The sequence below is a fragment of the Fulmarus glacialis genome, unplaced genomic scaffold (genome assembly GCF_000690835.1).
Source record: "Fulmarus glacialis isolate BGI_N327 unplaced genomic scaffold, ASM69083v1 scaffold22239, whole genome shotgun sequence".
Classification (NCBI taxonomy): domain Eukaryota; kingdom Metazoa; phylum Chordata; class Aves; order Procellariiformes; family Procellariidae; genus Fulmarus; species Fulmarus glacialis.
The window spans coordinates 35,562-50,450 of record NW_009235517.1 but is presented as its reverse complement, the minus strand read 5'-3'; the positions used below and the strand labels follow the sequence as shown (position 1 = coordinate 50,450).

Genomic DNA, 14,889 nt, shown 5'->3' with positions numbered 1-14,889 from the left:
CTGAATGTCTGAAGACCTTGGGCTTTCACTGAGATTTAGAAGCATAATGTTGAACTATCAGATTGCACACATGAACTATCACAAGCCGTCCCATCTAAATCAGTAAGTTAAACCAACACCAGCAAAGGTTAATATGGAACACATGATAAGGTAAGAGTTTTACGGCAGCAAGCCTTGTCTGTGGTAGACTTTGACAAGGCAGTCATTAACATATGAAAGCTCAACCCTTGCCTTTATACGTATGAGCAATGTAAGACGGTACATGGGAAGACTTTGACAGCACATACCAGGGCCAAGAGTTGGGAGCTTCTGCTTCTTTAAGATAAGAATTAAGAGTTTAAGATAATGATAGTCAGCTGACTGTGGCATGCCCTTGATAAATTGCTAAACCCTGAGTTAACAGGGGCTCCCCAATAATCTTTTATTTCCTTTGTTTTATTAAGGAATTGATAATCAAGATGATTTTTTATGGGCATACAATAAAACAGACCTGGACAAAGTAAGCACCGAGCTCATACCAATTAAGCACAAAAACTTCTGACAAAATCGTGCTGCTTTCCTTAAATATTTCAGGAATGTTTAACCAAAGCTCTGGAGTATCTGGTTATCATCCATGGCTACTGCTGCTAGATGGTAGCTCTTCCCAAGAACAACGTGGTAGCCTGAGGACACTCTGTTGTACGAATGAGACCACAGCACGGAAAAGCCTGAGAAGTGGCTGAGCTAGTTTGCTCTTACGAACTTCAGATAACCAGTCGGGCAACAGAAATTACATCTCGGGCAATTTGTTCTTTCCAGACTGCTAAAGGCTTTCAAGAGAGTTGCAGCCAACACTCCCCTTAACATCAGAGCACACAAAACCACAGCTAATTAAGACTGCAACAGCAGTTACACAGCAGAACTAGTTTGTCATGATCTGGGGAGAAACAGTCCCTCTGCCTCAAAATGTGGAAAAGTTCCCTAGAGCAATCAGGCTGCTTGACAAACGTGAGTAAGAAAAACCATCACTGAAATACTTCAGGAATTCAAGTGCTGTGTCTTTGCTACGAAACAGAGCTTCAGGATTATTGTGAGGATTATTCTCTTAAGGGAAAAACAAAGCCACGATGGTTTATTGTCCCCTCTTCAAGGTTATCTACGTGCAGCCTTGATCAGCTGAAGTCCTGTTGCGCACACAAAGAAGGAAGAAAGGAGGGAAGAAGAATGTTAATTCTCTCAAAGGTAAATATGCTGCTTTAAAAGATACTGATATGTATAAACAATTGTTATGTGAAGAGTCAGAGAGTAAGTTCTCAAGCCTTGCCTGTCAAGCAAGACACTTCTTTTGATTTGTTCATGAAACTTCTAAAGAGAGAAGCTTTATAGGAGGCTTGCCTACATGCCAAGGGCAATACAGGGACTATACATATTATGGGAAACACGAAGGATTAACAAACACTACAGTAATGCCTGAAATGTCTCTCCATGCGCTTTACACAAAAACTAAAGCTACAGAAACCTACAATTAATGTCATCAATCCTTCACCCTGGCTACTGCTTGAAAGCAGCACTGTATAGATTTTATGTACGTGGCGGGCAATGAGGTTTCAGATCAGCTAAGAGCCCAAATGTCAGAATTTGACCCTTTCAGAGTTTCCTGTGGGCGTAATAACTACTTCAGGAAGGTATGTTATACATACTGAGGTGCAGTAAACACTGTCTCAGCGCCACTCTATAGATACCGTCCCTGTTTTGCAGATATTTGGAGGTCCAGAGAGATCACACAATTTCTTCAAGCTCACATGATGATCAAACATGAGAAAAACAGCCAGGTAAAATCCCAACCATACCTTCACTGCTATTGCCATGATTTATAGCATTTTTAATAGCAAGTCACAAACCAGGATGCTAAAATATCAGTGAAAGAGTTGTAAGTCAGGCTGTTCACTGCCAAGAGAACATCCTCTGATGGCAGCTTTAATGAAAGAATGGAGTACTCTGCCTGAGAAACTGGTGGAGCACTGTATCTGAAAGCTTTTGTCCTCCCAAAATTAAACTCTCAATATTTTGATGAGAAGAGGGCTGGGCTTGGCTGGAGGAAGGGAGAACTGCAGCTCCCGCAGCCCTCCGATCGTGACTCACATGTTTTCCTTCTTCACAGCTGTGCTCCCTCCTAACCAAAAGGGACAGCAGACCATCCAACGGGCTGGATCTTGGACCTGCTGAGATGATGATGTGCCAGTGCTGACAAGAGTCTGCCCCCTAAGGTCATCAAGTTTTAAACTCCATGCTCAAGGGAGTATTTTCGCTCTGTTCTGATTGTCCCCAACCCTGTAGAGAAGTGGGAAGACGGTGCTAAAAATCCAAGAGTGATTCATTTGAATAGTTCATGGGAAAAACATCAAGCTGTAAGTACCATAAAATCCCAATCACGCATTCTTTCCTGTGTCACTAAACACAGGAGAAAAACACAATTATGGCAGTCTTACTACAAAAACAGCTCAAAGTAGAAAGGAAGCTTTATCCTTCAAGGCTACTACAATTGCTTAATTTAGGCAACTTCATTCTCACTTTCCATAGGAGGAAAAGATTGCATCAGCGATAAGGCACTGAACAACTAGACCCATCCAGCGTTGGGCTGTGCAGAAGCTGTTGGCGAGGCACACAAGACAGAGGCACATTCATGGGATACGGCTCAAGAAAAGGGGATTGTACCCAAGCTGAAAGGAGCTGCGGTGCACATCCTCCAAGATTTCAGCAGGGAAGAGCCAAGGCTTCTGTCAATCAGATCTAGCAGTTTATGAAAAGGCTAGAGGACTGCGGCTGGCTTGGCAGCCAGCTCCATTATGCCATAGCAAAGCAAGGAAAACAATGAATAAGCTGTTGGGGTAGCCCCGCTTGCGTGCAAGAGAGAGGATGGTGCGTGGGAGATGGAAGCAGACGCTGCAGCTGCAAACAGGGCAGGTGGCAAACCCCAGTGGTATCAGGAACGATTGTTCATCAGCAGAAAGGACGACGTGTGCTTCACTCTCCTGAACGCCCTCGCAGGGGCTTCCCCTTCAACAAATCTGGCTGGCACCTATCATGAGTCACGCATCTGTCCCCGCTGTCTGCAGAAAGTGGAGCGTGTTAGGGGAGCTTGGTACAGTGGTGGTTGTAGGTCATCCTTATCCCACTCCCATACAAAGCCATAAGGTTTACTGCATGTCCTCCAGCAAAAGGCTGGTGAGGCTTTACAGGTACCCAGACTGATGCTACGTTCTTAATCTAGGCTGGTCTGCACTTGGAAAATTACCCAAGCAGCTTCTCCAGCTGCTAATGAATATAACATCAGCTTATCTGTGCAGAGCAGAATAAAATTCTGTTTGTTCTGTTTAACTTTAAAATAAGAAAACCCACCTAGAGACTATCTTTACATATCCAAGTGTGGAGCCTAATTTTAGTAACAGGTAAGATATTGCTAACCATAGATTCCTTTTATAAACGTATCAGAATAACTGCTATAAAGCTCCTTTTTATAAGACGGAAGGACATCTGGAAACACCATGACGTTATAAATCTCCCCAAATTTGCACATCTCTCAAAGGCACGGCTGAGTTTGTTTAGTACTGCAGAAAGCTGCCTGTAGGAATGAACTTCCTTGCAGCATATAAACAGTTTAAATCCCTCTTTAAGAAAAAAAAAATCTCAAACCTTAACTCATCAAAACGATACACAGAAAACCAGGCTACTCGACACCCACCGAGTGCACTTGCACCTGGTGCAGAAGTGTTAACTCAGAGGGTCTCGTTCCTAATTACAGCTGTATCCGATGTTTTGGCTGCTGTGGGACTTGCAGTCTCCTAACGAGGTGCTCCAGCTACGAGCTGCGGCACCTTCTCTGTCACTTGGCAGATGAATGTTTGGTCGTACGGGTGAGTAACGAGGAAATCTTCAGTCCCAAGTTCCTACATGCTCTCCCACCCACGGCAAGACAGCTGCACCTTTGTTTGAAGATGAACATGTCACTGGCACGTTGTTTAAAACCCCCTCGGGAAAGGCTATCTGAACAATTTTTCGCTAACACTTCTGTGTGTCTAAAGACAGCAGCGGAAATTAATTGCCCTGGTGAATTTGGTCTCATCCGTAGCCATAGATCGACCGGTCTCAGATCAGTCAAAACACTGAAGACATCTGTGCAAAAACTTCTATAAATAGGCCTCGTTACCAGAGAGGATGAGTGCCGCAGACCTCACTGCCTCTAGCTAAAACTGTGGACTTTCAGCAAATCCAGATAATACGAAATCTGTGTTCGAACATTCTAGTTCAAATTTTGTATCTGTATGTACTGCAGACTGCTGCATTGGGTCTCTTGCTTTGCTTTGCTGAGCAGAAAGCTCAGAACCAGCTGATGTTTAATCGCTTAGATGATGATTTTTCTTAATTACGACCAAAGGAAGATGCCTTTTTAACATTACATATCCTAACCTGCCATGCTAGCTGTTAAAAAGTGAGTATTTCAATATTCAGTTTAAACTGTGTGCCCCTCTAAACAATAATTATCACTAATGAAGCTATTCAAACTCATTATTGCAGCATGAAAGAGCCTATAATGGTCATCAAACAACAGGAATGTCAATAGATGTTTGAAGACAGATGGCGTATCGTTTACCACCTTAACAAATGCAATGGCGACAAGTCAAGTCTTCATATAAGTAGCAGCACAGCTCATTTCTGTACCGCTCTGCAACCGCATGGAAAAGTCCGTGTTTGGGAAGAGCAGGGAAATGTTTCTCCAGCTCCTGGTGGGACTTCAGTCAGATGCGATAACCAGACAGTAAGAATTTTCCATCTCCCAGAACTGATGGGGTGGTTTGCTCTACTGAGGCACCGGCGGTTCACAGTTCCCTTCGCGTCTTGGCTAATTCTGCAAACTGGGACTCGCTGATTTTTGGACGCAGCAGCAGCATTACTGCGTTAAAACTGTTCAGAGGGCCAAGAAACTGCAGTCAGGATGGTTTATGATGTGTAAAAACTGAATATGTATTTCTTCAAAACAAACTGAGTGCCCCTATTGCAATCTAGTAAATGTCCTTGTCCCATATGGGCTTTTCTTACAATAAATTTATTACTTTTATTTTTAATAATAGTGAAGGGGTATATTGACAAAGTGCTTTATCAAAGTGAGATAAACCACTGAGAGTAATATAAGCTTTTTGGCTGACATTTCACAAAAGGCTGAGGCCCAAAGACGTAGATGAACAAGTGTTAAAACAGAATCCAGAAGTCTGAGCTCACAGAGCACGGGTTTTAATTAAAGAAATGCTGATTCTGACATAACGCCCATCATCTGACTACCAAAACTCGGAAGTAATCCACCCTGGTTTCATCTGTTTCCTGCAGCACTCACATCTACACATTCGTTACCGAGCTGGAGAGCTGCCTACAGTTTGGTGAAAGATTCTGCATTCAGTGAATATTATTTTCCATACGGTCACTGAATTCTTCCTGCAAGTAACTATAATTGATATTAAAGCAATCTGGCATCCAACGATGGCTGTATTTACAAGACATGACCATGTAAAGGCCCATAGGTAGGAAAATAGCCTTGCCTGGCTCTTGCCTACCATCCTCAATAACTGCAGCTTTGGGCAAATGTCTCTTCCCAACAAGTTGCTAACAACCTGATACACTTTTTAGTTCCCTCCTACAAGACAGCAGGGCCCATTAATACCTCCTCGAATCTTCAAAAACCACAGGCCGACTTTGGTTGAAGAGTGGGGAAGGCAGGAGGACAGTCACTGGAAGGAAATGGAAGATGACTGAGGAGTTGAGTTTGGTGGCCTTTCACTGATGGGGAGAATGTTTGTCACTTACTATGATTTTTGGAATATGATAAATTAGTAGAAACTGCATTTAGTTTTATGTGATCTCAAAATAGTATTTCCTTGCTTCCTCGTTTATTTGGTGGAAAGCTGGCTCAGGTGAAGGCAGTGACAAAACATCTATTTTGTAGCTCTTTCTTGTTGATCACCTTACACAGCATCTTCCTGGGACAAGAAAAATCTCTGTACAGATATCAGTGAAGGGCCTTCCTTCTCCTGATGCTACAAATGCATAGTAGGAGGTGGATAAAGCTGAAAAATATTTGGAATTTTAAGTGTCTTGTCTTTGGTTTTTAGCAGTCTCAAAAGTGGTGCTTCCACCCCTTACTATTTCCCCTGGACACTGCTACCCTCAACGGAATAGATTTTATGCTAAGAAATGCAAATTACATTTTCTCCATTTTTCTTATCCTTTCAAGTCATCCCCCTCTCACCTTGGCATCTGTTTCTTTCAAATATATTTAGACTGTTGTTTTTCCTCTGCTTTCCATTATACTGCTCTTTAATTTAAAAAAATCAATTTCTAATTGAATTTTTTTTAAAAATTTGGTTCTTTTAAAACAAAAGCTGGTAAAAAAGAAAATACACAACCCCAAACCAGAGGGGGGCTGCTGAAAGAAAAGGCTGCCATTTTAAAAACTTGTGGTGTCTTAACCATCTAAATACATAGGACAGTTCCATCTCTTGTACTGGTACTTCAAAGAAAGCTATTGCACGCTGCCAGCCGCTGAAGGGTTTGGGGTGAAGGCAGCTGGAGAACATCAGGGAATAAGAGACATTCCTGCAGTTAAGGAATCATTCTGCCAACCTCCCAAAACCACAACTGGGGGATGGCTATCAAGTAAAAATAAATGAGCATGACTAAAAACGATTTCCCTTTCTAAGAGTGATCTTTGTAGCACAGGTTTCCTGCAATAGCATTTTTTCTAGCATTTCTGGTAATACCCGCCTGGGATTTATTTGCTGTGGGTAGGGACTGCGGTGATTATTGTCTGTTGCTCATGTAGTTTCTGTTAATGATGAGCCACTTTCTACTGTGAGGTGTGTGAGTAATATCATCACATGGAGGACGATGGACAGGATACAGAGAAAGGCTCAGAGAGAGCAAGACCATCCGATCATCACACTGTCAGAAGGCAAAAAGCGACCACCTGAGTTCCCAGCACATTTTAAGAGCTGTTGCTTGTAAGATATTACAGAAAATTGGCAAGAAAGGCCATGGTCACCAACTCCAAAAAATAAGGTTCTGAAAATTTCTGTCTCCAAGAAATAAGCAAACAGTCCCAACCCAAAGGGGACCACAGGTAAAAAAATGAAAGTGAATCCATCTGCTTGAACCTGGGGGGATGAGGAGAGCTCGAGAACTGGACCTCAGGAAAAGACAGCTTGCCCAGGGCTTGTAACACAGCTACAGCACCTCTAGAAATGAGGTGAATAAAAGGACACACCGTTTACTTTTACAAAATGGAGTCCTGTCATATTATTATCCAACTCGAGAACGAAGTGAAGTATAATGCCCTGGGTCTGAGAAGCATCAACCTCACAGCTCTGATGTTTTCCTGAGAGCAAAGTACTATCATATTATTCATAGATCATGTGGTATAAAGCTGCTAACCACTAACAGAAGCTAGATGAGGTCATTTCCAAACAGGATACAACCCTGCAATAATACACTGTATTTATAGCAAATCAAGTTTTGCAGCTCAAGTTCCCTCCGAGACCACCAAACCAACATTCACCGGGTTTAACTATTTGCTTTGTAGCATGCAATGCCTGTATTAAAGCTGTTCAAAGCAGCACGAGACAGATTACAAGGTATCTCCCTCTGCTGTGACCAGCAGCTTCATGTTTCATAGTCTAAAACATGAGTGCACCGTATAAACACACACGAAGAATCACAGTATCATTTATCTCTGACAATTTCCAAGTGCTTTCCAAACCAGCTACCATATTCCTGGTGCAGGTGAGAATTTTTCTGCTGCTGAACTTTGAAGCTGGAGCCTAAATACAACCTTACACCCACACAAATGAGTATCTCCACGGCTCCTAAAATATGCTCGGGTGGTGGGCACAAGGCAGTGGCTCTTCTGCACCATCCCCATGCTTGGTAATATATAAGAAAAGGAGAATCAGCCCAAGACGTGGAGGTGAGAGGTAGGAAGAATGTAATCGCAATTAGGGTTTTAGTACATTAATCATCTTGGTGTTTCAGAATGAATATACCTCCTACAGACTCAAAATCCTACCTACAGTATACGCAAGTATGCTTACTGGAAAAGCAAAAGCCACGCTGAATGAAGGAAATGATGCTGCAGAACAAAAGCATCCCAGAAAGAGGAAAAATTGTCTTATTTTAAGCAAAATATTCTAAATTATACAAAAAAATTTATGTCCTAAAACATTTCATGGGTTTTGTAGCACCCCACAAGCCTCATCGAAGATACTTATAGCAAAATGGTTTTGAATGTTATGACAGCATGAATATTTCTATGGAAGTTTGCACGTCAGTTTTGAAAAGTCCAATTGGACCTCAGATACGTGTCTGGTGAAAGACCAGCCATGGTCTCAGCCACTCATGTGGATCACAGGAGATCTGATCTTATTAACCATAAAGTGATTTAATTAATCAAAGTGCAGCAGCTGCAGTGAGAGAAGCCAAGACGCCAAGTCCCAGGCTTGAGTCAGGCAGGCGATGGGCTGAGTACTCCGTCTTCATTCGTACCTTTTCCCACCTCCAAAATATCAGGCAAACCTTCAGAAAGGTCTTGCTTTCATCCCAGTGCAGAAGGACATTTTTCTTTAACGTCAAAAAAAGCCATTTCCTGCTCAGTTCTACTTTAATTGGTCCTTCCACACATCATCTGAAAAAGGCAACAAGAAAATCCTTTTCTTCAGCTGCCCTCTCTGGAGAAGAAATGCCAACCTGATTGCAACATGAAGACTGAAAAATCTTTCCAAAGTCCTATTTAGACTCGTGACAGTTGCTTAGCTCTATATATGGAGATAGATATCCTTCAGCTTAAGTATTTAATGTCATCTTCTCAACCTTTAGCAATGCTTCAGTAATTATTTTGAATTATAGTCCAAGAGTTGGTAAGCCCCACACGTGCTATACACATGTAACATAGGAAAGCTAGAAATAATTATGAGAAAAACACCTGTCAGCTAAACTTGGAGTTGAAAAAGGAAACGTGGACACAGCTAATGGCAACCCTAAGAGCCAGAGATGGAGAAAACAAATCTGAAGCCATCGTAGTTGTCCTGACGTAGCCAAGCTGTGACAGAATGCCCTGCATGAGCTTAAAAGTACATTTTGTATTTCTCTCTTACCTAACGTATTTCTTTATTGTACTTCTTTAATGTATTTATTTATCTAATTTTTTTTTTTTTGTAATTTATGGTGAAATTGGAGATGACAGGATATGGTTTTGAAAGTCCCCCAGCTTCCTGTGTCATGAGGGTGATTATCAAGATAAGGATATGAAATCAAACCAGATGAAAGAAAATAAAACCATGAAGTGAAACTCCACGTCTCCCCGAATTAGCTAGTTGTATTTTCCTCCTCGTCATGCAGACTTCCCTCTATCCCAGCACCAAGTGGTTGGGCTTCTTCACTTTTAACAACAAATACCAAGTGAAACATGATAGCTGGTAACCTCATATAGGAAACGAGAAGATCTCCTAAAACAACAAAAAATTAAATAAGTGTGTGGAAAAAACTTCAGTCTGATTTTCAAGGGCATACAAATATAAAGGATTAAAAACTGGAGAACTGGAGAATATTAAAGCACTGTGAATATTTTAAGCATTTCCCTCATTATTGCCATTCTGGGACTGACAGCACTTCCCCATCGGGGATTAGGTGGCCATTTCAGCAGCAAATTTCCCTCAAAATTTGAGGTATGCAGTTCTCACCATTTCGCTAAGAAAATGGGGATGGAGAGGGAACCAGAGTAAATCCAAGCTGTGGATGAAAGTGGAGGGATCATGCAGATAAAGGCAAACCAATGAATCACATGCCACAGCCCACATCTAAACTGAGAGTAGCGATTTAGGAAATGGGAGGAAAAAAATGAAGCCATTTCCTTCCACACTCCACTTCAACTCAAGCACAGCTTCTATAAAAACCTGAGAAGTTTTTAAAGCTAAGTATTACATAAAATCCTACACTGATGAAGGTCTGACCTCCACAGATGCTTGAGAAGAACAGGCTCTCTGGAAGTATCAGTGAATGGTTAGCAGCTCCTCCCTATCAACCTAAGAAAAACTCAATTAAGGCAAAACTTAGGGAGGGAAAGTTAAAAAATAATATTATGGGCAAAAAATTCTCCTTGCTGCCCCTTCTGTCGGAAGATTGCTATGAAAGTGGTATTAGGATATATATTTTTTGTCACGTGCTGTTATTCTCCTGAATTAATTATGAATCATCAAAACTGAAACAAATATAGTGGTACATTTTATATAATCATGTAATGTATGATCTTTAGATATAAAAAATTCAAATGTGGTCAACAATACTAATTATTTACTAAGGCCAGTAAGGCCACATTTAGTACACTGTAAATACGTCCCAGCTAAGATCAGATCAGAAGGCGAGCGTTCTCCAGTAACCCTTGCAACTGCATCTTTCACAAGAGCTATCTTTTGTCTTGACACATTTGTCATTTGAAACATTTATTTTTCAGTTTTACTAAAGCAGTGAAGACTACATAATTGCCCTGGGAAAATACAGCAAATGTCCTATGGCATAAGGAACAGACTAGCAAAGCGAACATTGAAAATTTAATTGTGTAGCCCTGTACGCAGAGAACTGTACGTTCTTCTCTGTGGAATTATCTTTACCAAGAGCCATCACTACGTCGGATTACTCTGCACCACCATATTTTATTACTGACTCCTCTGTATCTGTTGGCTTCTTGTTCTACTGCAAAGAACATTTTTTGGCTGACCTGTTCTACATTTAGAACTCTCCCCTCAACGTTATCTTTCTATATGCACATTTATGTCATTTAACTAATTTAACTCACCCTTTCATCTATCATATTCATTGACCACAGCCAAAAAGCTTTGAAATCAGAAAATATGCCCGTTATAATGTTTTATACCCTATGCTTAGATAATAAATTCAATGAGAAATGAATCATGGCGCTTCAGAGCTGCACACAATGTTCTTTAAGGACTTCAGTGGGCTGCATTAATTACAAAGCTGTTGGTAAAGAATGAACAGTTTGGAGGGAAGGAAGCTTTTTGATGGAGCTTTTGTAAAGCAGTTTTGAGATAATGGCCAAGATTAGTACAATACTCTGTACTGAGTATACAAATTTACAATCATCTTTTTTTTCCTGGGAGCAAAGTTACACAGTCATTAATTTTCACAGGAGAAGGGTCACACACTGAGTGGTGAAAAGCAATTTTTAAATATATTTGACTCAAACTCAGCCAGAAAATGGAATCAAATGCAAGTATGGCTTATGTTAAGAGTGGCCAAATCTGGTAGCCCAATCGCTGCAGCTCTCGTTACATCCTTCCCCACCTGCCCCCACTGACAGCAGGTCCAGACCTATGTTCCCCCCAGCAGCAACTCTCAGACCCCCATGTCTCTTCGGTAGCTGGCTCGGACCTATGGTCCTCCAGTACCGCTCCCAGCCCTATGGTCCCTCTGGTCGCTGGCTCCCACACCTCCTCTCCTACTTGCCAGATAGTCCAGCTTGAAGTTTGCTAGTGAGTGAAGCCGACGTACATGCGTGGCTGGTGGAAGCTCATTAGGAAAGCACTCTGGTCTCACCAGGTGATGGCCCCTGTGCTCTCTGGTCCCTTCTCCCATTGCTGGCACTGGGACCTCTCACACACATCTCTCCAGGCGCTGGCACCTCAAACCTGTGGAGTCCCCGTGACACCGTGGCTCCTTCCCTACTTGCTGGCACTTTGGACTCCAACACGGGACATGGTTTAGTGGGCATGGTGGTGTTGAGTTGATGGTTGGACTTGATGATCTTAGAGGTCTTTTCCAACCTTAATGATTCTATGATTCTTAATGATTCTAACACACACACCGGAGAGCACCCTCACCCTGGAAAATAGTTAGAAGTGGAGTTTAGTAAGAAGACAGGACAGTCCGTGGTGATCAAGCGTGGGGCTTGACTGGACAAGCGTACTGAGCAGCCTCCTGTTTACACCCAACTGGCCCCGTTTACTCCCTCTTCCCCTCTGTTATCTCATGCTTGTTCCTCTCCAATCCACTTTGATCCTTCCTTTTCCCGTCTTTCGTCCTTCCCCTAAACATCCCACAATAAATCTTGCATATTCCCAGAGTCTCCTGGAAAACATCCCATAATACGCTTTACACAATCCCCAAATGCTCTTCCCCTCCATCCTATAATGAGTCCCATACCCGCTTAGGCAACGACAGCCCTGCAGACTGCAAGGTGGTCGGGGAGAGCCGCTGGTGACTCCCCTGGGTGGGTTTCATGGTGGGACCGCGAGCTGAGCCCCCTCCTCTGAGCACCAGGGCAGACGGGTCGGGGTCCCCGCTGCACCCATCAGTTTGTTGGGGTTCCTCTGCTGCTCCCTGAGCACCTGTGTTTTTGTTAATTAGGCCTTAATCACATGACCTCACAGCTTAAAACACAAAAAGCATTTGATCTCCTCCCCAAATCCTAAGGCATCATGAAAGCCAACTTGCAAAGTGCAAAGCGGGAGCTGCCCAGATGAATCACTGAACTGGGATGATTTCTGTATGCAGATTAATCAGTCAATCAACTTTCAGAGTCAGGGTAATTCACAGAATCTCAGCATATGCGTCCGGTTGTGCTAGAATGTTTTTAAAGCCATGACCAGTCAGGTCCTGATTGGCTTAGGCTCATTCTAAAGGTTTTAAATATGCTTTATCCGAACTGTACTCAAGAAAGGTGCAAAAAATCTACATATTCTATTGATAATGAAGGAAATCATTGTCCTCTCGAACTGCAAACCCTTATCAATTAGTGTAAAGGAAGGACAAACACAATAGGAAAATTTGGGGCGAGGAGGAGAACCCACAATCTGTACATCTGAATCATATTTGCAAGCAGTGATCACTAAATCCAAACGCTTTTGTAATTATTCTCCTGACCGTGAGTTCTGACCAGAAAACCCAGAAACACAGGCTGGACTGGTTATTTATAACAGAGGGACTCTAAAGAGAGGAAATAGCTGAATGCCAGGGCGGCTCCCATCACAAGACCACACTCTGATTCACTCCAGTTTTCTGTTCAACAAGAGACAGTATTTAATTCTGCTTCCTGGGAGAAAACAGACTTTAACCGCAAACTCCTCCAAGTTTTTGGCTAAAGCCCAGTATGATATATTCCTTTCCAGAAGTGGTAGATTATAGAAAAGACAGAAAGGCAACTTCTGATCAGACATTACATCTGTCTTTCTCCTGCTCTTGCCAAATCTGCCCTGGCAAAAGTTAACTTGGCACTTTTTAGAAGAGGTGGGGCGAGTGCTGCCTTGGCCAGTGCTTCTTATCCCACTAAATTATATTCCACAATCGAACTCGAAGGATTTTTCACATTTCTTCTCTCTTTTCAAATTTTTTTAATAAAATAACACACAGCAGATTTTTATATCATGAGCCTTATTACCTGTAGTATTGCTGCACGTGCCTTTAACTTTGTCGGATTGTTCAGATACCTGTTTTTTGTAGGCAGGATTGTTTGCAAATAAGGCTTTAAAAAGTATTAATAAATTAACATCTTTCAGTCGTGTGAGAACAAATATAAATCAATATGAAGTCCTTGGAAAAAAACCCTGCAGAAGTTCACTCCAAGGGCAGAGTTAAGGCTACTGGGGTGCTCGTCAGTGATTATTTTGCTGCTTGCAGCACCTAGGTTTCTAGGAGATGGTGTAACTCCAAGGAACCCAGAAAATACGGGCTCCCATTTCCCTCGCTGTAAAAACCTGTTCATTTTTACCAGTGTAACAGTAGGTCTTAATCCAGACTGTCTTTATCTACCAGGATGTTGAGCAGAAGTAATGTGACAGAAAGGATAGGCCTTGATGAAGGCACTCTGGTGTCACCAAGCATCTTCTGTCAGATAAAAACTTGACCACAGAAAAAGCTGAGAGGGATAAATCCTGGAACAGATGCATAAATGAGCAATAGCTGAGCCATATGAAATATAATAAAACACAGACTCGCAGGCACTGGAGATGGAAAAGACCTATTAGGTCATCTAGTCCCAGCTTCTGCCAATTCAGAATTGGCCCCTAGAGTGATGTGCTGAACTTTAAGAAAAAAAAAGGCTGCCAAAAGCTTTGTCAAGCCTGTTACACTTGCTCCAGAAGCGAGAAATGAAAAAACCCAAACCTAATGAACAGGCTTCAAGTCATGGAGGACTGACAGTGCCAGGAAAACTTGATTGTATCCCCATCTCCTTACCAAACCTCAGTGAGGAGCAAAGGGGTGGCTTTCCAAAGTCCGAAGCGCTTTCATACTGTATGACCGCCACAGCTAAAACCAGGCTAATCAGAACCGAAAATCAGAGACAGGCTTTGCTCTCGGGCACGCTATGGGAATTCAGGTTCCTCTGGCAGCTATATAGGGAGTATTTACTGAGACTTAAGCTATTTGGAAATGCCAAGTAAAGGCGTGTTCCTTCTAGATTGATGCCTCCAATCTATGTTCATCTAGCCATGAAACAGTCTTTATAGTCCCTGTGACAGGGTATTTGCTTACCAGGGTGTTTTAGCCCTCAGCCTCTCCACACCTACACAGATTTGCATCGGAGCTGCTTCCTCCGGTTTGTACGAAGCTTTCAGAGCTAGAAGGGCACGCTGCATCTCACCACCTTCAGCGTGAGCTGGGAAACGAGCTGGAAAGGGGGACCACCGAGTGTCAGGGGAGCGTACACCACCTGGCTAGCATCGGCACCAAGAATCCTGCATGTCTTGTGAAGAAGGCACCTGCCACCAACCACCACTGAGCAGCACTCAAATAACTGCGCATCTTAGGGACTGCCTAGAAATACAGTAATGTGTGTTTTCGTCATGGGAATGGAGTCCT

General features: G+C 42.5%; 1 protein-coding gene across 1 annotated transcript in view; it reads right to left on the bottom strand.

The window, feature by feature from the left end:
• Positions 1–14,889, bottom strand: part of LOC104082813 (protein Niban-like) — a gene marked incomplete at both ends in the record, with an annotated part of 36,337 nt that overhangs the window by 16,128 nt on the left and 5,320 nt on the right. The window lies entirely within an intron of this gene.